Consider the following 17,837-nt stretch of genomic DNA (forward strand, 5'->3'; position numbering starts at 1 on the left):
ACGGAGAAAGGCAGAAGAAAGTTGGTAGAAAGATGAAGACTTGGCTTTCCATAAGGAAAGCCAAACCAAACCAAAACTAGGTATAAGTTTTTCCCCAAAAGAACTGCTAAATTAATTAGGGCTTTTTTTTCTCCCAGAAATGAAGGACTTTTCTAATTCCTAAATATCATTTTTTATTGCTCCCCAAAGAAACTGCACAAATCTTTTAATGTAATTTAAGGACAGGTTAAACTGGAACTAAGCCAAAACATGTGTTTCCTCAAGGGGATAAGTGTAACAGCATTGCTATATGCACAGAATACCAGATCTCCATTTATGAATTTTAACAAGTATACTCAGATTCGAAAATATGAACTGCTCTTCCTTAGCAATATTTTGGGGATAGGGAAAAAATATACATTTTCACTAAGTTCAAGTTTTGTGAAAAACAAGCTATAACTACCTACAGTCAGGTTAGTGACAGCTCTTTTCAACTGTTCCTGTTAAAAAAAAAATGTATACTGGAAGTGAAAAGGTAGAAATTGTGGGAGAGTCACATGCATATGTGCCGAGCAGATGCAAGAGGAGTGAAAAATGAAAATATGTATAGAGATATTTAGATCGCAATAGAAAGGCAGGTACGTAGTATAAGGTGGAATCAGAGAAAGCAAGATTCAGCAGCAAAAGGAAAAATATGCTGGGGATGATCAAACGTCTAGGGAAACAGATCATGTTCCAGGAAAAACTGAAGGAAGTAGGTGAAAATTTTCTTCTAATTTTATTGGTTATCAATACCAAGTCATACACCTTAACAAGACATCATTTGTAAACGAATGATGTAATTTATAAGTATATATAGATATATATTTATAAATGTATTAATATATATAAAAATTACATTTATAAATACATTTTCTTTAAGAATTTAATTTATATATAATAGATAATTTAAAATAATGTGCATATAATAAAAAATTTTGTATAAATATATAATACATTGCATTAATACATAAATATAAATATAGATACCAACATATATTTATTATAATATATCCACATATGTTTATAACTTATATCTTTTTAAGAATTTAGTTTACAGCCTCATAGAACAATACTTCTTCTGCTTAAATATACTGTCTTCAATAGTTTGTATTTCCCAAAGTGACATCATAAACATTAATGAACTTCATCATCTTATACGGATAAATGCTTTCCTTCTTTTCTACTCTCCAACTCAGTGGAGTAAGAGTTAGTATAACTGAATCACACAAAAGTATTTCAGTTTCAAAAATACTTTGAAAGGCTAGAAGAATTGGGAGGGAAAAATTTGTTTAAAAGGACTTTTACCTTTGGTGACACAAGTCACCTGTTTAGATCTAGTGAAACAATTTTTCTAAACAGATATTCTTCGTTTATATGGAGGCAAGGATAATTGGGGGGCTGTTGATAATACATATGAGCCTAAATATGAAATTGTGTTACTATGTATTAAGGAAAAATTCTGAGGAGAATGTCCCTGGCTTTTATCAGATTCCTAAATATCCACGATCAAAAAAAAGATTAAAATATATATCATACGGGGCTTGATCTGCACGCCCCCAGAGACTCAGCCCTCCTCAAATCTATTTTCTGCTGAAGTTAACAGGTCGTAGGGAAGCAACATCAGGAAAGTTTGGTTCCAATCTCATGCTGCCCCTTGGCAAGCAAAGTGCTTTGGGCTAAGAAAACGTTGCTAAGAGTCTAAGAGCTCTAAGGACTCTGGCCTTTTCTCCTCTTAATACACTAGGAACCCTTAACTTGTTCAAACAGGTCTTTATATGCTTATAAAGCATAAAATCTGAAAGTCAAATGAAGCAGAAAGAAAAAATTTAATATATATGTTGCTGGTTGGCATATTGAATTGTTTAGTAATTTATTGTTCCAAGTTTCTAAATTTTTAAGGATAATGCCAAAGTGCGGCAAGCCTATGAGGGCTAAGAAAATTGCCGGCATTTCAACTGTCATTTAAGAAAGTTTTTTTTTATGCCCAGAGAGTACTTGTTTGGTGGCACTAATCCTCGATCCTTAGTGTGCATAATTTAATTAGAAATTTAATATGCGCTTCTGATTTCCTTTTCAAGATGGTATATTAAACATTCTCTGCAACTTGTCTTTCTGGCATCAAATTCTGGGAAATGGTTTTAAAAGTAAGTGAATAAAGCTGAGCTTGAAAACAAAGAAGATAACATTTATAGAGTAGACATTCTAAGGAGTATATGGAAGAAGAAAAATACAGAGTATTAATTAAATAATATTTGTCATTTTAAGCTTAAGTTCCTAGTTAATGCTCTAACACAAAAAAACCTATAAAATAGGTATAAAAATTAGAAAAGGAGATGCAAAATTATAATTATTTTAAAATGTACAAATGTCTATGTATAATTATACAAATGTGCAATTATCTGTGTAGATAATCCAAAATATTTACTTGATAAATTACTATATCAAATAATTAAGTTGATATTGCAGTTGAATATTAGAGAAAAAACAAAACTCATTAATGTTTCAATTAGGAAATACAGCAACAAAAAATTAAGTATCTAGAAATTAATTTAACAACAAATGTCCAAGAGGAAAAAATCAACCAAAACTTACCCAAGTAAAATGTAATCTTTTTGTTGATAAAATATATGTAGAAATCTAAAGACATATATATTAATTGAATGAATAGACCAGATCATTGAGTAAGAAGACACATTGTGAAAGAAGTCCATTCTCCTCAACTTAGTAAATGAATTCAACAAATTTTCATACATTCAATGAATTCAATGCATCTCCATATATTTCTAACAATATTCTTATGGAGTTTTTAACTGATTTTGAAATGCATGGGAAAATGAAATGGGAGAGGAGAGCAAATAATTTTGAATAAAGAGAACATAAAAGAGGGATGTCAGAAGACATTATAAAGATACAGTGATACCATCTAGAAGAGACAAACACATCAATGGAACAGATATGTGACTCTTATTATATACGTGTATTTATAATGTGATGAAGATTGCATTTAAAATCCATGGATAAAGCGGAACCATTTAATGAAGGAAACTGGTAAACTGATTAGTATTTTAGAAAGTAAGTTACCTCTTCATCTCTTATCTTAATATAAATTCCAGATTGACTAATAATTTAAACATAACAAACTGCACAACAAAAGTTTTATAATAAAGATAATATACATTTTTAGGAAACTTGGGATGGGAAATCCTTATGCATAAGACACGGAACACACAAGCCATGATAGAAAACATGAATAAATTTGAATACATCAGAATCAAACAACTTTAAGATAAAGTGCATGAAAAGCAAAACTAAAAGAAGACAAACATGAGAAAACAGAAAGAAAACACCAAAAACTATACAAATTTTAACTCACTAAAAACCTGGATAATGTAATTTAAAAAAAAATACCAATTCTTACTCATTATATTCCTTAAAAATTTTTTTGATTTGATAAGATTGAGTGTAGATGAGGGTGTGGGGAAAAGGTGATTCTCATGTATTGCTCTAAGGCTGGATTAAAATTTGAAATTCATGTACTATATGTCTAAGTACTTTCAATCTTATTTGCCTTCCATATGAGCTCCTGGACATGTTAATAAGAAAGTTTGAATATTAATATTCACTGAATCATTTAAATAAACATGTAACCTGCTTTCCATGACTTTGGTCAGTGTTAGACATCATTTTCTTCCTTGAAACCTTCCTTGTTACCACTGCTAAAGAAAATGTGTTTAGGTGAAATACTGATTTCAGTTATCTGATCATCTCATCTCATAACATACTCTCCTTGATCCACTCACTGTCTCAATTTTATCCAGTACACTAGTTTGTTTTTTGTTTGTTTATTTGTTTGTTTTTTTATTCTCATAAGCTTTTTATTTTTTATTTTATTTTTTGGGGGGGGTGTTTTTTTGAATTTTATTTTATTTATTTACTTTTTTTATACAGCAGGTTCTTATTTAGTTATCTGTTTTATACATATTAGTGTATATATGTCAATCCCAATCTCTCAATTTGTTTGTTTTTCATCTCACTGAGATCCATGGCCCATTGACTCCTTGATTTCTGTCTTGTGTTCAGCCTCCTCCTATGTTCCCTATTCAGCTTAGAAGAAATGAACCATTTTCATATTATCAGCCTAATCCTACCTAACACCACTGTCCTCGATAGAAAGTCAAATGTTGAATGAATCACAGATCATAGCTGAAGAGAAATCTACAACTTGGTAGATGAAGGTCACTATAAATTTAGGATCTATAACTCAGATAAGTTCTCAACATTCCCCAAATGCCACAAACTTTCCCAAGTTTGCCCTCTGACTTTCAACATTATACTTTCCAGTTCCTGAAAACTTCGAGCCCTTTTCCTAGCCCTACACTCTCCGCTGATTGTTTCAGCAAGACACTGTAACTTCAGAGAAATACATAGAAGCCAACAGATTGCAATGCTTTTCCTTTCCTACCTGCCCAGTTCACAAACTTTCCTGCACCCACTTTTCTTCTTCTCTCTGTCACTGATGCTCTGAATCCACCTGTGTCAGGGGTTCCCAAGCCCACCTCCAGGACTGACGACTCATGAGAATGACTCGAGGAACTCAGAAAAAATCTGTGCTAATCACCGTATGGTTTATTATAGTAAAAGAATACCAGTTGGACTCAGCAAAGGGAAGAGCTGAAATCACGTGCAAGCTTTCAGGTGTCCTATCCCAGTGAACTAGCATAGCAGGCACTTAATTCTCCCAGCAACAATGTGTGGCAATACGTGTTGCCAACCAAGGAAGCTCATCTGAGATTTGGTGTCCAGGGTTTTTACAGGGAGTCAGCCACACAGGCGTGTAGCACCCGCAGGACTGACCTCAGCTACTCAGACCCCAGCCTCCCAGATGTCAGCCTGATACAGTGTGACCCAAAGTCTCCGGCATACAGTACAGATGTTCACCACAAGTCACATTGTTAGCATAAAGTACCTGGTTTGGTCCAAATCCTCAGGTATACAAATACACTCTTATCAGGCAGGATACTCCAAGGGTTCAGAGGTCATTTCCCAGGAATTGAGTCAAGGGCACATTCCAAAGACCCCAGAATATGCAGGGTGTGAGCAGCCCAGGCCCACTGGGCAGTTAGCCCTTTTCTGCACAGCCCCTTGCCACTGTTTTGGACACTTGATTCAGTTAAATTTTCCCTATTATCTCTCATTTTCAATCTCTCCTGACCTAGCATTCAACTTTCAGGTCTGCGCTTATACCTGAGAACTTTTCCTTCCTTCCCCACAGCTATAATCGTCCTGTCCCCTTTGCTATGTCAGTCCATATCCTTCGTTCCTTCCCTAATTCACTCTATTCTAATTGTTTCTCTGTCTATATTCCCCGACAGAGTGCAAGATCCTCAAGGGCAGAAATCTTACCCTATTTTATTTTCTAATTAGTCATGCTTGGCTCATAGTACAGAGTTTAAAATATTTATTACAAAAAGTGATTGAATGAAAATATGCATAATGATGAATTGGGCTGGATGGATAACTGCTTTGACTCAAATATATTCCTTTTATGATCTTTTCCTGTGCTCTAGTTTCCATTCAAAATCACTATTCCTTGTACAAGCCCAACAATTGTGCCTTCACCCTGTGTGGAGCTGAAGAAACCACTAGTTATTGCATTTGAAAGGGTTTCCTAGGATCCATGCAATTAGACCATTAAGATTAAGTGTATTTCTACCCCACAGGAATCCACCCAGGCAATGTAAATTTCCCCCCTCAGGAAGACTTTCCCAGCTATCTGATATTTCCATTAAGGATGATAAAAATCTAGAGTGAAAATCATGGAAATAATTGTCTTTCTTACTAGTAAATAAATGTTCGTATTTCTGATTTCCACTTTGCCTCTTTTCTAAATAATTACCTATTAACTGACTCTTGCCCTTTTTCTTCTCTTTTCCTTTCTATGTTTTTCTGTTCTTTTTTCTCACCCACACTCTCCTGACAGCATTTATCAAACTTGCTCTCCATTTTTAGGATCCCAACCTGAAAACAAGTGACACTGCGTGAGAGAAGACCCAAAATAAATAACTTGCCTAGAGTTAAAATTTTATTAAAATAGTCTTTTTTTCTTAAAAGTGCTAGTTATGCCTCAATTCTGTTTCTTTATTGGATTTTAGCACAGTCATTGCAAATGGTACACTTTAGAAGGTATTCTTAGAATTAAAAACTTTTTCTCTAAAGATGAGTTCTATGTGAATATACGATATCCTTAAAAGTCCATGAGGACTTTACCATTAAAAGATGATAACTTACATGCCATCATATGGGTGAATCTCAAATATAGTATGCTAAGTAAAAGTGGAAGAAAAAAAAAAAAACTCCATTCTGTATGTTTCCATTTATATAACATTCTTGCAAAGGTAAAACGATAGGGAAAAAAAGAAAAAACAGTGGTTGTCAAGTGCTGGAACTAGAAGTGGGCTACTAGGAAAATTTTGGAAACGTTGGAACTATTCCATATTTTAATTGAGCGGTGAATTTATAACTGTGTGTGTCAAAACTCACAAAACTGCACTAAAAAGAGTGAACGTTCTACATATAAATTATTCTTGATATTTTAAAAAGTTGAAAAAATATCAGGGATTAAAAAGGTGGCAGATCGTGCATTCTTTTCACAAACATTTCGAGTGCCTTCCATGTGCCAAATATGATCCTAGGTGCCAGTAATACAGCGTTGAGAAAGCAGACAAGCAACACTGCTCTTTCTAGTAAGATTGATGGAGAGATCATGTCACAGCAACCAACCACATTCATCAGGTCTTTAGTCAGAGTCTACACTGTGCAAAATGTCCCAGGAGGCCAGAGAAAAAGCAAAGTCAAGCTCTATTGGTCATAGAGATTCACGTCATTCATCAGTCCAACTCTGTGCCCAGAAAACATTGCCACTTACTAAAGAAACAAACGTTTAAGGAGGAGCCACCACAAGCAAAACTGGTGTAAAATTTTACTAGTCACTTGACATATAGTTATTATATAGAAAAATGTTAACTTTAAAGAATGCCTTTCTATCCAAATATTAACATCAATAAAAATGACAATGTATCAATTTATTTTCCAAAGATGATAACTACCATTTGGATAAACAGCCACTGTTTCAAATCCTGTGCTCTAGAAATCAAGGTTGTAATGTCAGCAGTTTTACAAAGAAAATTATAATATCCACTACGAAGATAGCGATTACTTTTTATGTGAACAAGATAAAAACATGGTAATAGATCCTTATATTTACAAGCATCGGACTTCATAACATAAACTGAAACCTATAAGGGAAAATAAAAACTGAAACATGAGAAATATAAATATGGTGAAAAGAACATTATCCTGTTAGAAGAACTGAGTCCCTCTGCTTCCTATAATGTTTCTGAGCAATTTATTTTTTCCTTCATGGACACACACCTTATACAGCTGAAAAGCTCTTGCCTTTCAATATGCCCCAGTAATTTTCTGTTGTAGCTAGCTATCATGGAAAGATTTTTGTTGTTAAAAGCAAGTCACCAATTTGTCTTACTGGTGGAGCAGATTTACATTAGAGTTATCTTTCCTGCTCGAGTTTTTGATATTCATGTGTTTGATTTGTCTTAAACTTAATAAAAATTCTTTTCACATCGCATTTCAAAGGCCTATCCAAAGAGATAACAGGGAGTCACATACAAGCATAAGATCTTGGGTGGACAAAATTGGCATTTCCAACACAGAGAACAAAGCATTTATATATTGAAAAGGGGAACATAGAGTAATCATTGCATATCTTTAAGACTGACATCAATAAAAATTTCTGTTTTGCATTAGTCTTTGATAATTTCTACTGAAGTAATGTGTCAATTGGGCATAGGTAATATATATTTATTGAGAAATTATCAGGATTGATATTACATATACGGCAAGGACGAATCTCCTATCTCGTGAACATTAGTTCAGAGACACATGTGATAATAACTCATAAAATTGAAGCTATAGATACTTGCTCTAGTACAAGTTTTATCACTATTTTACGTCTTTAACCAAGTAACTTAAATTCTCTTGTTCTTTGTTTCCTCCACTAGAAAGGGGAAAAATTGCATTAGATGATTCCTAAGGTTTCTCTCTTTCTTAAGGTGGATTCCCTTAAAAGTAGAGCTTGAAGCAGGCTTATGTTGCCCACAGTTTGGGGGATGGGAGATGTAATTCAAAGAAGCAGCAGTAGGGAGCAGCACGAGTGAGACCATTAGAAGAAAGTCTAACAAAAGTGCTCCTGTACCAACCTCACTGGATCTTGGAATAGTTTAAAAATACCTCCAAGACAGGATTGTGCAAAGGACAATCATTCTGGCTATTGTTTCCTGTTGGGTGAGGATTATCCCTGAAGGAGAAAACCCTCCCACACTTCTGGGCTGCTCTTTGGCTTAGATCGGAGCACAGGAGGAACCCACTGTTGCAGAGAAAGCCTGAGACAAGACAGCAGAACTATGCACAGTTGGTGATTTCTATGCGACCTCAGTCAGTAAAGAACGGAACTGTCGGCAACAGCAGTGGCCAAAATCATAGATATACACTACCAAATGTAAAATAGATAGCTAGTGGGAAGCAGTCGCATAGCACAGGGAGATCAGCTCGGTGCTTTGTGACCACTTAGAGGGGTGGGATGGGGAGGGTGGGAGGGAGGGAGATGCAAGAGGGAAGAGAAATGGGAACATATTGTATATGTATAACTGATTCACTTTGTTATAAAGCGGAAGCTAACACACCATTGTAAGGCAATTATACTTCAATAAAGATGTTTAAAAAAAAAAAAAAAGAATAGTTTTGCATTTGATCAAATATTTTGAATGAATAAATACAGACTAAAATAGGGGCTTCCCTGGTGGCGCAGTGGTTGAGAATCTGCCTGCTAATGCAGGGGACACAGGTTCGAGCCCTGGTCTGGGAAGATCCCGCATGCCGCGGAGCAGCTGGGCCCGTGAGCCACAGCTGCTGAGCCTGCGCGTCTGGAGCCTGTGCCCCGCAACGGGAGGGGCTGCGATAGTGAGAGGCCCGCGCACCGCGATGAAGAGCGGTCCCTGCACCGCGGTGAGGAGTGGCCCCCACTTGCCGTAACTGGAGAGGGCCCTCGCACGAACCGAAGACCCAACACAGCCAAAAATAAATAAATAAATAAATAAAGTAGCTATAAAATTTAAAAAAAAAAAAAAAAAAGAATAGTTTTGCATTTGATCAAATATTTTGAATGAATAAATACAGACTAAAATAATAATACCAGCTTTGAGAACAAACAAACAAACAAAAAAAAAAGAGACGTCCTGCCTGATGACAAATGTGACGCTCTACAGAATAAAAATGTGCAGAGTTAATAATTCAAAACTACTATTACATCAATGCAATTCTTGTTGGTTTGTCAATATGGACTTTTTCAATTAGACAATTTTATTACAGTGATGAATATCAACAGCGCAATTAAGAGACTACTGTCCTAACTTATGGTTGGCTTTGCCTAACAATCCGTATTTGCTATTGAATAAATGTGGTGTCTGTGGCCTTCCAAAGATTGACGGGCCTTTATCAGCAGCTGAGCCTCTCATGTCCCTGGTGAGGATCGGGCACGAGTGACCTTCCTGGCAGGATTCCTTTCTGACCGTTGTAGTGGCCCATCACCTCCCCTCCCTCCCCGGGGTCTTCTCTACTCCACGTCAGGACCCCCACCCTGTTGGCGACAGGTGTCACAGAGAGCGCCTGACAAGTAAGTTCTGAGTCCCAAACCAAATCTCACTTTTCCTGGTAAATAAAGACAGCAAATAAAATTCCTTTTCAATCTCCATGGGGTCCTATAGAACTTGTCAAATGGGGATCACGTGTGGCAAAAGCTCAATCAAACCAAGGGGATCTCTGTTCTGAGTAATGATTCATTGCCACCTGCGTCATTTAGCCTGTTTGTAGGGAAAGGAATGGAGGTCTGGAGACCAAAGCTCACTGGCCTGGCTGGGCCTGGGCCCTCCTGAGCTGATCGGGATGGTCAGAGAGAAGGAGTGCTTCCATCTCGTGACCCAGGCTGATAAAAGAAATGATCACATACTGAGGTCTGGGAAAGTCATTCTGGCTTAGCCATGAGTTAACTTGAATTTTATGTCAACTAAAACAGCCTGTTTGTGGCCTATCAAGCATACGGTGTACATGTGCTTTAATTATTAAAGAAAAGGGCACATTGACCAGAAGTAAAGATTGTCCATGTTAAAGATAAAGATTAAATGCCTCCCTTTCTGGGACACCAATGCTGGTACTCCTTCCATGATAAGACTTCCTTTCCAGGTGCCAAGGTCATACTGACCCACTGTGTACGTGCTGATCTGTTTTTTTTTTGTTGTTCTGTTTTGTTCTGTTTTTTTGAAACCTTGAAGGAATATATCCCTGACTTGTTTAATGTTCTTTGTTCTGACAACATAGAAAACTGTGCTGGAAACCACGCCTCTCCAGAGCACGTCCTCAGTTATCTGAGAGTTTGTCTCCCAGGCTATTGTCCTCAATTGGCTCAAATAAAACTCTTTCTATTCCTATAAAAAAAAAAAAAAAACAAAGCACCGGGCTTCCCTGGTGGCGCAGTGGTTGAGAATCTGCCTGCCAACGCAGGGGACACGGGTTCGAGCCCTGGTCTGGGAAGATCCCACATGCCACGGAGCAACTGGGCCCGTGAGCCACAATTACTGAGCCTGCGCGTCTGGAGCCTGTGCTCCGCAACAAGAGAGGCCGCGATGGTGAGAGGCCCGCGCACCGTGATGAAGAGTGGTCCCCACTTGCTGCAACTAGAGAAAGCCCTCGCACAGAAACGAAGACCCAACACAGTCATAAATAAATAAATAAATAAATAAATAAAAGACCGTGAATTTCTAAAAAAAAAAAAAACAAAACAAAACAAAGCACCAAGCATGCAAAGCAGAGAAAGATGATCTATATGCAATCTGAAGAAAAGTCAACTAATAGAAAAGACACTGAAATATCAGACGATGCATTTAATAGATGATGATGTAAAAATCTGTGTTAATATGATCTATATTTTAAGAATATAGAGGAAAACTTAGGAATGATTAGGAGAGAAATAAAAATATAAATAAAGCCAAATGGAACTATTAGAGATAAAGTATATTATCTGAAATACGAAGTACACTGTATTTTTGTATATAGTGTGAGGTATGGGTTGAGGTTCCTTTTCTTTTTTTTTTGCATATGGATGTCTAATTGTCTCAGAACCATTTGCTGGAAAGACTATTCTTCACTGAATTGACTTTGCACCTTTACTGAAAATCAGTTAATCACATATATGTGTGAACGTTTTATCTCTGGACCTTATTGTCCCATTGATTTATGTATCTAGTCTTTCTCCAATACTACACTTCCTTGATTGACTGTAGTTTTAAGACTTGAAATCAGCTACTGTGAGTACCCAACTTTGGATGGCATTTTAATCATTAGAGCATTGCTAACTTTCAATGCACAAATGCAAAAAAAATGAAGTATTGTCAGACATATATTTAGTCAGAAAATACGGTCTTGCTCAGCTTATTGACACTCAAAAATTTAAGATGAAAAGGACAAGTTAATTCCGTTAAAAACATAACAAATAGTTAGCTTTGATCTGAGTAAGAATCTTTCAAATATCTATTTGATGGGTTCTTTTTAGTTGTTTTCTTTCAAGTGAGAAAAACATATTAATTCTTTGCAGGTTTCTTTTATTTTGGACATTTATGCCTATTATTTCTCCTTCAATTTCATTCCAAGTATACATCCCAAGATGATTTCAGACCTAGGTTTTTCTATTATATTTATTATTGACTGTTTCATTTTCAAAATTATGCAGTTTCATCCTAATTCATTTTATCAAGGTATCATTTACATATCTGCTCATTCTTACATACTGAAAGGCTGAGAAATGAGTAAATATCTTTGGAGAAAAGAAATATGATGAAATTAAATATGTAGTAAGACAAAATGACAAAATTTCTTATGTGAATCTAAAATATAAAATGAAAACATAACTAAGGCACATAGTTAAATTCATGTGAGAAGCATAAAATGACTATGGCTGTCACTGTGAAATACAGAAAGAAATGTGAAGTCAATACCTTTTGTTTTATTCATTTACTTACTGAGTTGCTCTTTGCAGCAAATACATTAAAACCAAGATCGATTTTGAATAAAATTCATATTTGGTCAGTTGCGCTGTCTATAGCAATAATACTATACAACATTGAAAAGAATGATTCCTAATTATTAAATTGAGTACAAAAAAATGCTGTTCCCAGCTCCATGTTTTAAAACAGGGATCCCTTACAACAGAAAAAATATATATATTTCCACACTGGCTTTCTGAAGAGGAATTCTCACTTAACTATTTGTCTTACAAATTAAATTTGTTAAGCAGAAAGTAGAGCCAAAGCAGAATTCTCCTGCTCAAAGTTTTTGTTTATGTTTGTTTTTTGTCATTTCACTCAGCCTCCAGTTTCTAAACCTAAACCCTAGGCCATCAATCAACAGCACACACTCAAAGGCTAGACTCACTAGAAAAGAAAAGTAGTAGGAGTGATCAGGGCAACATTTCTCTTCCTTAATATTGAGATTGTGTAATACTAAGCTTTTCTTCTATATTGTTCCAGCAGTTAACATATTAGACTTTTAGTTTTGGGAGACTTTTCCTATGCCATAGCTATTCAGTAGCCTTTACATTTCTCTGGCCATTTTCCTTTTCTCTCAGTGTATCATTTTATATTTACCTCTCTGTTTAATGTCAAACTTCTTGGAAAATTTCTGGTTTGATTTTAGCTTTTTGTACAAATTTTATATTCCCATACAGATCTAGAATTCAATAACACATATTTGATAGAGCACTAGCAATGAGCAAGGGACTTTTTGGAACGTGCTGTAACAGGCAAAATATTTGAATAGACACCTCAAGATAAAGATATATAACTGGTCAATAAACACACAAAAAAAGATGTTCAACATGAGTAGTCCTGAGGAAAATGTAAATAAAAACCATAGTGAGATTCCACTATGCACATTTTGTTATAACTAAAATAAAAAAATACCAAATATCTAGTAGAAATGTAGAGTTACTGCGAACAGCATACGCTGTTGTTGGGAGTGTAAAATGGCACAACCATTTTAAAATTGTTTGACAGTTACCTATTAAATTTCACATACACTTACCCTACGGCCCAATAACTTTACTCCTAGATTTTAGTCAAGAGAAATAAAACTTTGTCCACACAAGGATGTGTACCTGAAGCTTTATTCATCATAACCAAAAACTAGAAGCTGTGGTATATCCATAAAGTCAATACTGTACTACTTAGAAATAAAGGGAACAAACTACGAATATATGAGACGAGATGGGTGACTTTGAATTGTTGAACAAATGAAGCCAAATGCAAAATAATATTCAGTGTATGATTCCACTTGTAAAAAATTATAATGAAAATGGAAATGAAAAAAATCTGAAAAAGAATAGATATGTCTACGTATAACTGAATTACTTAGCTGTACACTTGAAACACTGTAAATCAACTACACTTCAATAAAGTACTAAAAATATTTTAAAAAAAAAAAAAGAAATTATAGGAAAGGCCAAACCAATCTATAATCTCAGAGAGATTAGATGTTACCTGGGGTTGGTATAGGATTGGACTGACTGCAGAGGAACAGAGGAGATACCTTAGTGGAGATAAAATTTAATTCATAAGTTGACAACAAAGGCATATATGTTTGTCCAAGTTTATCAAATTCTACATTTAAAATTGATATATTTTATGTTAATTTTATGTGTTAATTTTATGAAAAAGATACTCTTAAAATTGAATTTAAAAGTAAAAAATAATTGTGACAGAGCTCCTATCAAGCAGCCACCATTGGAATTTACTTATGACATCTTTGCTTCAAAGTTACTTAAAGATGTTACAGGCATGCTTCCAGCACCTGAACCCATAAAAAGTCACTTATGTACAGATGGTAATTGAAGGTGTTGTTTGGATACAAACAGATGGAAAGAGTATATAGGATAATGTGACAATTTCCTTACCCATTTGGTTTGGTTCTTATCTTAAATTACCCTGAAATACAGTTTGCACTTAAGACTTTCCTATACAGATGAATGCAGAAAAGTTGGAACATTTGGGGGATAATTTGAATTAAAAAGAGAGAGAACTTCAATCAAAAGGGAGAAAACCTCAACAGAATTAGAATAAATGAAAAGTTTGAAATCCAAATAGATTTGCAGTATTTAGAAGTTATTGGATTTGGAAGTGAAAGCTTAAAAACTGGCTACGAGAATGCACAGAGGAACCTGCCCTCCTTTCTGAAGGCTAAATGGCAAATAACAGCAGGAATTATACCACAGAATTTAAGAGTAGGACATCAATGACAAATAACATTTTTTTTTCTTTCTGTTATGCACGTCATCAGAAATATTCTTGGGATTGGGTTTTTCCAAGGACCATAAAAAGAAATCTAAAACACCAGAAAACCCATGACAGCTTTCAGTTCACAAATGAGAAAATACACTCCAAATACAAGTATCTCATCTTGTCACACTGTTGCTTTGGACATTCCTGATTAGAGCTAAGGAAATTGAAGGCTAGCCACCAATGAGGGTGTTCTCACGGCAAACCCACAACGTCCATGGCTCTATTTCTGCACAGCACACTATTTTGTCAAACCTAACACAAAACAGAAAGAAGACAGTGTTTTTATACAAAATGGAAACTAACCAAGGTCTCCAAATAAAGGACTGTACTTGCAACCTCCCGATCAGAGTCTCCCAGGTTGCACACATTTATTACTTTAAAGAAAAGAACATTCATGTGTGATACAATAAAAATGAAAATTCATCGGATTTTTAAAAAAATATGTTTTAACCACTTCAGAAAAAAGAAATAGTCAATATGGAGAGACTAGTTACTTTTTGAAATGCAGTTTTTTGGAAGTGTTTTGATATTTCAGAGACTCCTGGGCAAAATAAGATGAATGATACATAAAGAAGTTGATGACATTTGCCTTCGTCATCCTTTTTCTTAACTTTTAGCATTATTTTCCAGTTTCATTTGCGCCAACTCTAGTTTCCTATGCTTTCCTGTACTCACCTACAAACAGTGTAAAGTCTTGTTTCTCTGCCCTTGAGTCAAATCAGTCGGGTTAAGCAACTGTCATTCTTTTCCTTCCAATTAGAATAAAACTAAGAAAATCTAGCCTGGGTTTAATCTTCTCTTAAATGTAGACTTCCATTCATAAACTGGAACAGAACACTTTCAAAGCGTTTCTCAGTTTCCTTCCTGCCTTCCTGCCTTTCTCTCTCTCTCCTTCCTTTTCTCCTCCCTTCCCTCCTTCATTTTTATCTACAAAACAAAACAGGCACATATTCTTGCCCCACATTTCAAAGAAGGAGCCTGAGGCTCAGGAAGTACTTATGATTTCCTCTCCCTGCCCAAGGTCACATAGGTTAGACTGTGAGATTATTATCAAGGCCATTCACACTTTATTTATTCATTTAGGATGTAAATACTGAATTCCCATAGGTACCTGGAACTCTCCAAGGCAGTGGAGAAGGGGGTGGTGAATGAGAAAGACCCAGGCTTCCCCCGCCAGCGGTCCAGCAAGGCAGATGGGCAATGAGCAAGCACCTGTGAAGGTGAGAAGATGTATGAAGGAAATTTACAAAGTGCATTGTAAGTTAATAACAATGGGACACAACAGACCTTTGGGATCAAGGAAGTTATCCTCTGAGAAAGTGGTGTTTCAGTTGAGACCTGAAGAAAAAGTCAAAGAGAGATAAAAAGTGAGTATGGAGAAGGGGGTATTAAATTTAAGGGAGCAGAAGACAATCCAAGTGCATGGAAAACCTGGAAAGCGAAAGATGTTCTATAGAAACAGAACTTACTCGGGTGAGAGGTCCCCGAGCTTTACACCTGTTTTTCCTCTGTCTGAATGCTCTGTCCCCAGATGGACTTGCGGCTCATTGCTTCTCCTCATTCAGGTCTTGCCTCAAATGCTCAAGTCTTCCTTTTTTTTTTAAAATTTATTTATTTATTTATTTATGGCTGTGTTGGGTCTTCATCTCTGTGCGAGGGCCCTCTCCAGTTGTGGCAAGCGGGGGCCACTCTTCATCGTGGTGCACGGGCCTCTCATTATCGTGGCCTCTCCTGTTGCGGAGCACAGGCTCCAGACGCGCAGGCTCAGTAGTTGTGGCTCACGGGCCCAGTTGCTCCGCAGCATGTGGGATCCCCCCAGACCAGGGCTCGAACCCGTGTCCCCCGCACTAGCAGGCAGACTCTCAACCACTGCACCACCAGGGAAGCCCTCAAGTCTTCTTTGATTATGTAATTTAAAAGGAAACACTCCCGGCCCTCCTTATTTTCCTCTGTTCTGCATTATCTTTTGACATGATGTATGCCTCTGTCTCTGCCCCTCATCTAGAATGGAAGTCCTGTGAGAGCAGGAGATCTGAACTGCCTTGTTCTCCACAGTAGTCTCTACACCGTCAAGAGGAACTGGTGCCTGGTACGCAATAAGCCAACATGTGTCAACAAGTAGAAAGAAATGAAGACCAGCACATACATAGGGGCAGACCTTTCACGACGTCATATGCTATGGAAATAATATTCTTCTTTAACAACAATGAAAAAGATTGTAGATAGATTTAAATATTTTATTTATTTATTTGGGTGCATGGGCTCTTAGTTGTGGCAGGTGGACTCCTTAGTTGCAGCAGGCAGGCTCCTTAGTTGTGGCTCGCCAGTTCCTTAGTTGTGGCACATGGGCTCCTTAGTTGTGGCATGCAAACTCTTAGTTGCAGCATGCATGTGGGATATAGTTCCCTGACCAGGGATCAACCTGGGCCCCCTGCATTGGGAGTGTGGAGTCTTAGCCACGGTGCCACCAGGGAAGTGCCCCAATTGTAGATAGACTTAAATAAGGAAGTAACAATTTGTTTTCAAAAAAAGAATACTTTGTTTCTAATGTGGAGATTGGCCCCAAATGGGCAGAAATGTATGTCGGGGAGGGTAGCAAGGAATTCATTGAAGTGACTGAAGGCCACAGATGCTAAGAAAATGTTAAAAAGTTACAGACAGCAACCAGGGATTGGAAAAATGAAATGCAAGGTCCACACTGGAAAGGACCTTGTGTGCCCAACTACAGAGCTTGAACTTAGCTTTGCAGACAGGGTAGTGCTATTCTAGGCAACTCTACGAGGGAGAGTGATATTTCTTAATTTGGAAAGATGATTCTGATAGCAGTATCTAAAGAGTTGAATCAGGGCTTGATACGAATGAATGTGCCAAATGGAGATAAGTGACTTGTTTAAGGTTATACAACCAATACATAGCAGAGTTGAAATCCTGGCTTTAAACATAATGTTACTGCCACTATGCTACCTGTTTGTTATGATAATATTGTATAATAGTAATAGTGATGACATCACATCTAGTTGGATGGTAAATTACATCTGTACATAATCGCATGTATTCCTCACAGTAATCTTGTAAGGTAAGTACTATCATTTCATAGATGTATGTGTGTGTGTACACATCCCCACCCATCCACACAAGCTGAGTGATGCAGGAGGCATGAGTCCTCAGCCACCAAGTCCAGAAGATCCACACCACTTTCAAACGGCCTTCTCCTACTCGTCCCAATCTTTGCCTGAAGGTGGCACTGAAGCTGGTGCTTTTGTTTCTTTTCCCTGTAATTAATGCCTTCTCATTCCCCTTGTTCAAGCAGACAATTCCTTTGGGGTTTCCCTTGATCCAAGAGTCTTGAGTAAGGTA

General features: G+C 36.6%; 1 long non-coding RNA gene across 1 annotated transcript in view; it reads right to left on the reverse strand.

Moving 5' to 3' along the window:
* Positions 1-15,655, reverse strand: part of LOC102997585 (uncharacterized) — a 38,837-nt gene extending 23,182 nt beyond the window's left edge. The window contains exon 1 of the long non-coding RNA XR_452133.1: positions 15,592-15,655. This is a non-coding gene — a long non-coding RNA (uncharacterized LOC102997585). The remainder of the gene's footprint in view (positions 1-15,591) is intronic.
* Positions 15,656-17,837: the final 2,182 nt, after the last annotated feature.

The sequence above is a fragment of the Balaenoptera acutorostrata genome, chromosome 10 (assembly GCF_949987535.1).
Source record: "Balaenoptera acutorostrata chromosome 10, mBalAcu1.1, whole genome shotgun sequence".
In the NCBI taxonomy this organism is placed as follows: domain Eukaryota; kingdom Metazoa; phylum Chordata; class Mammalia; order Artiodactyla; family Balaenopteridae; genus Balaenoptera; species Balaenoptera acutorostrata.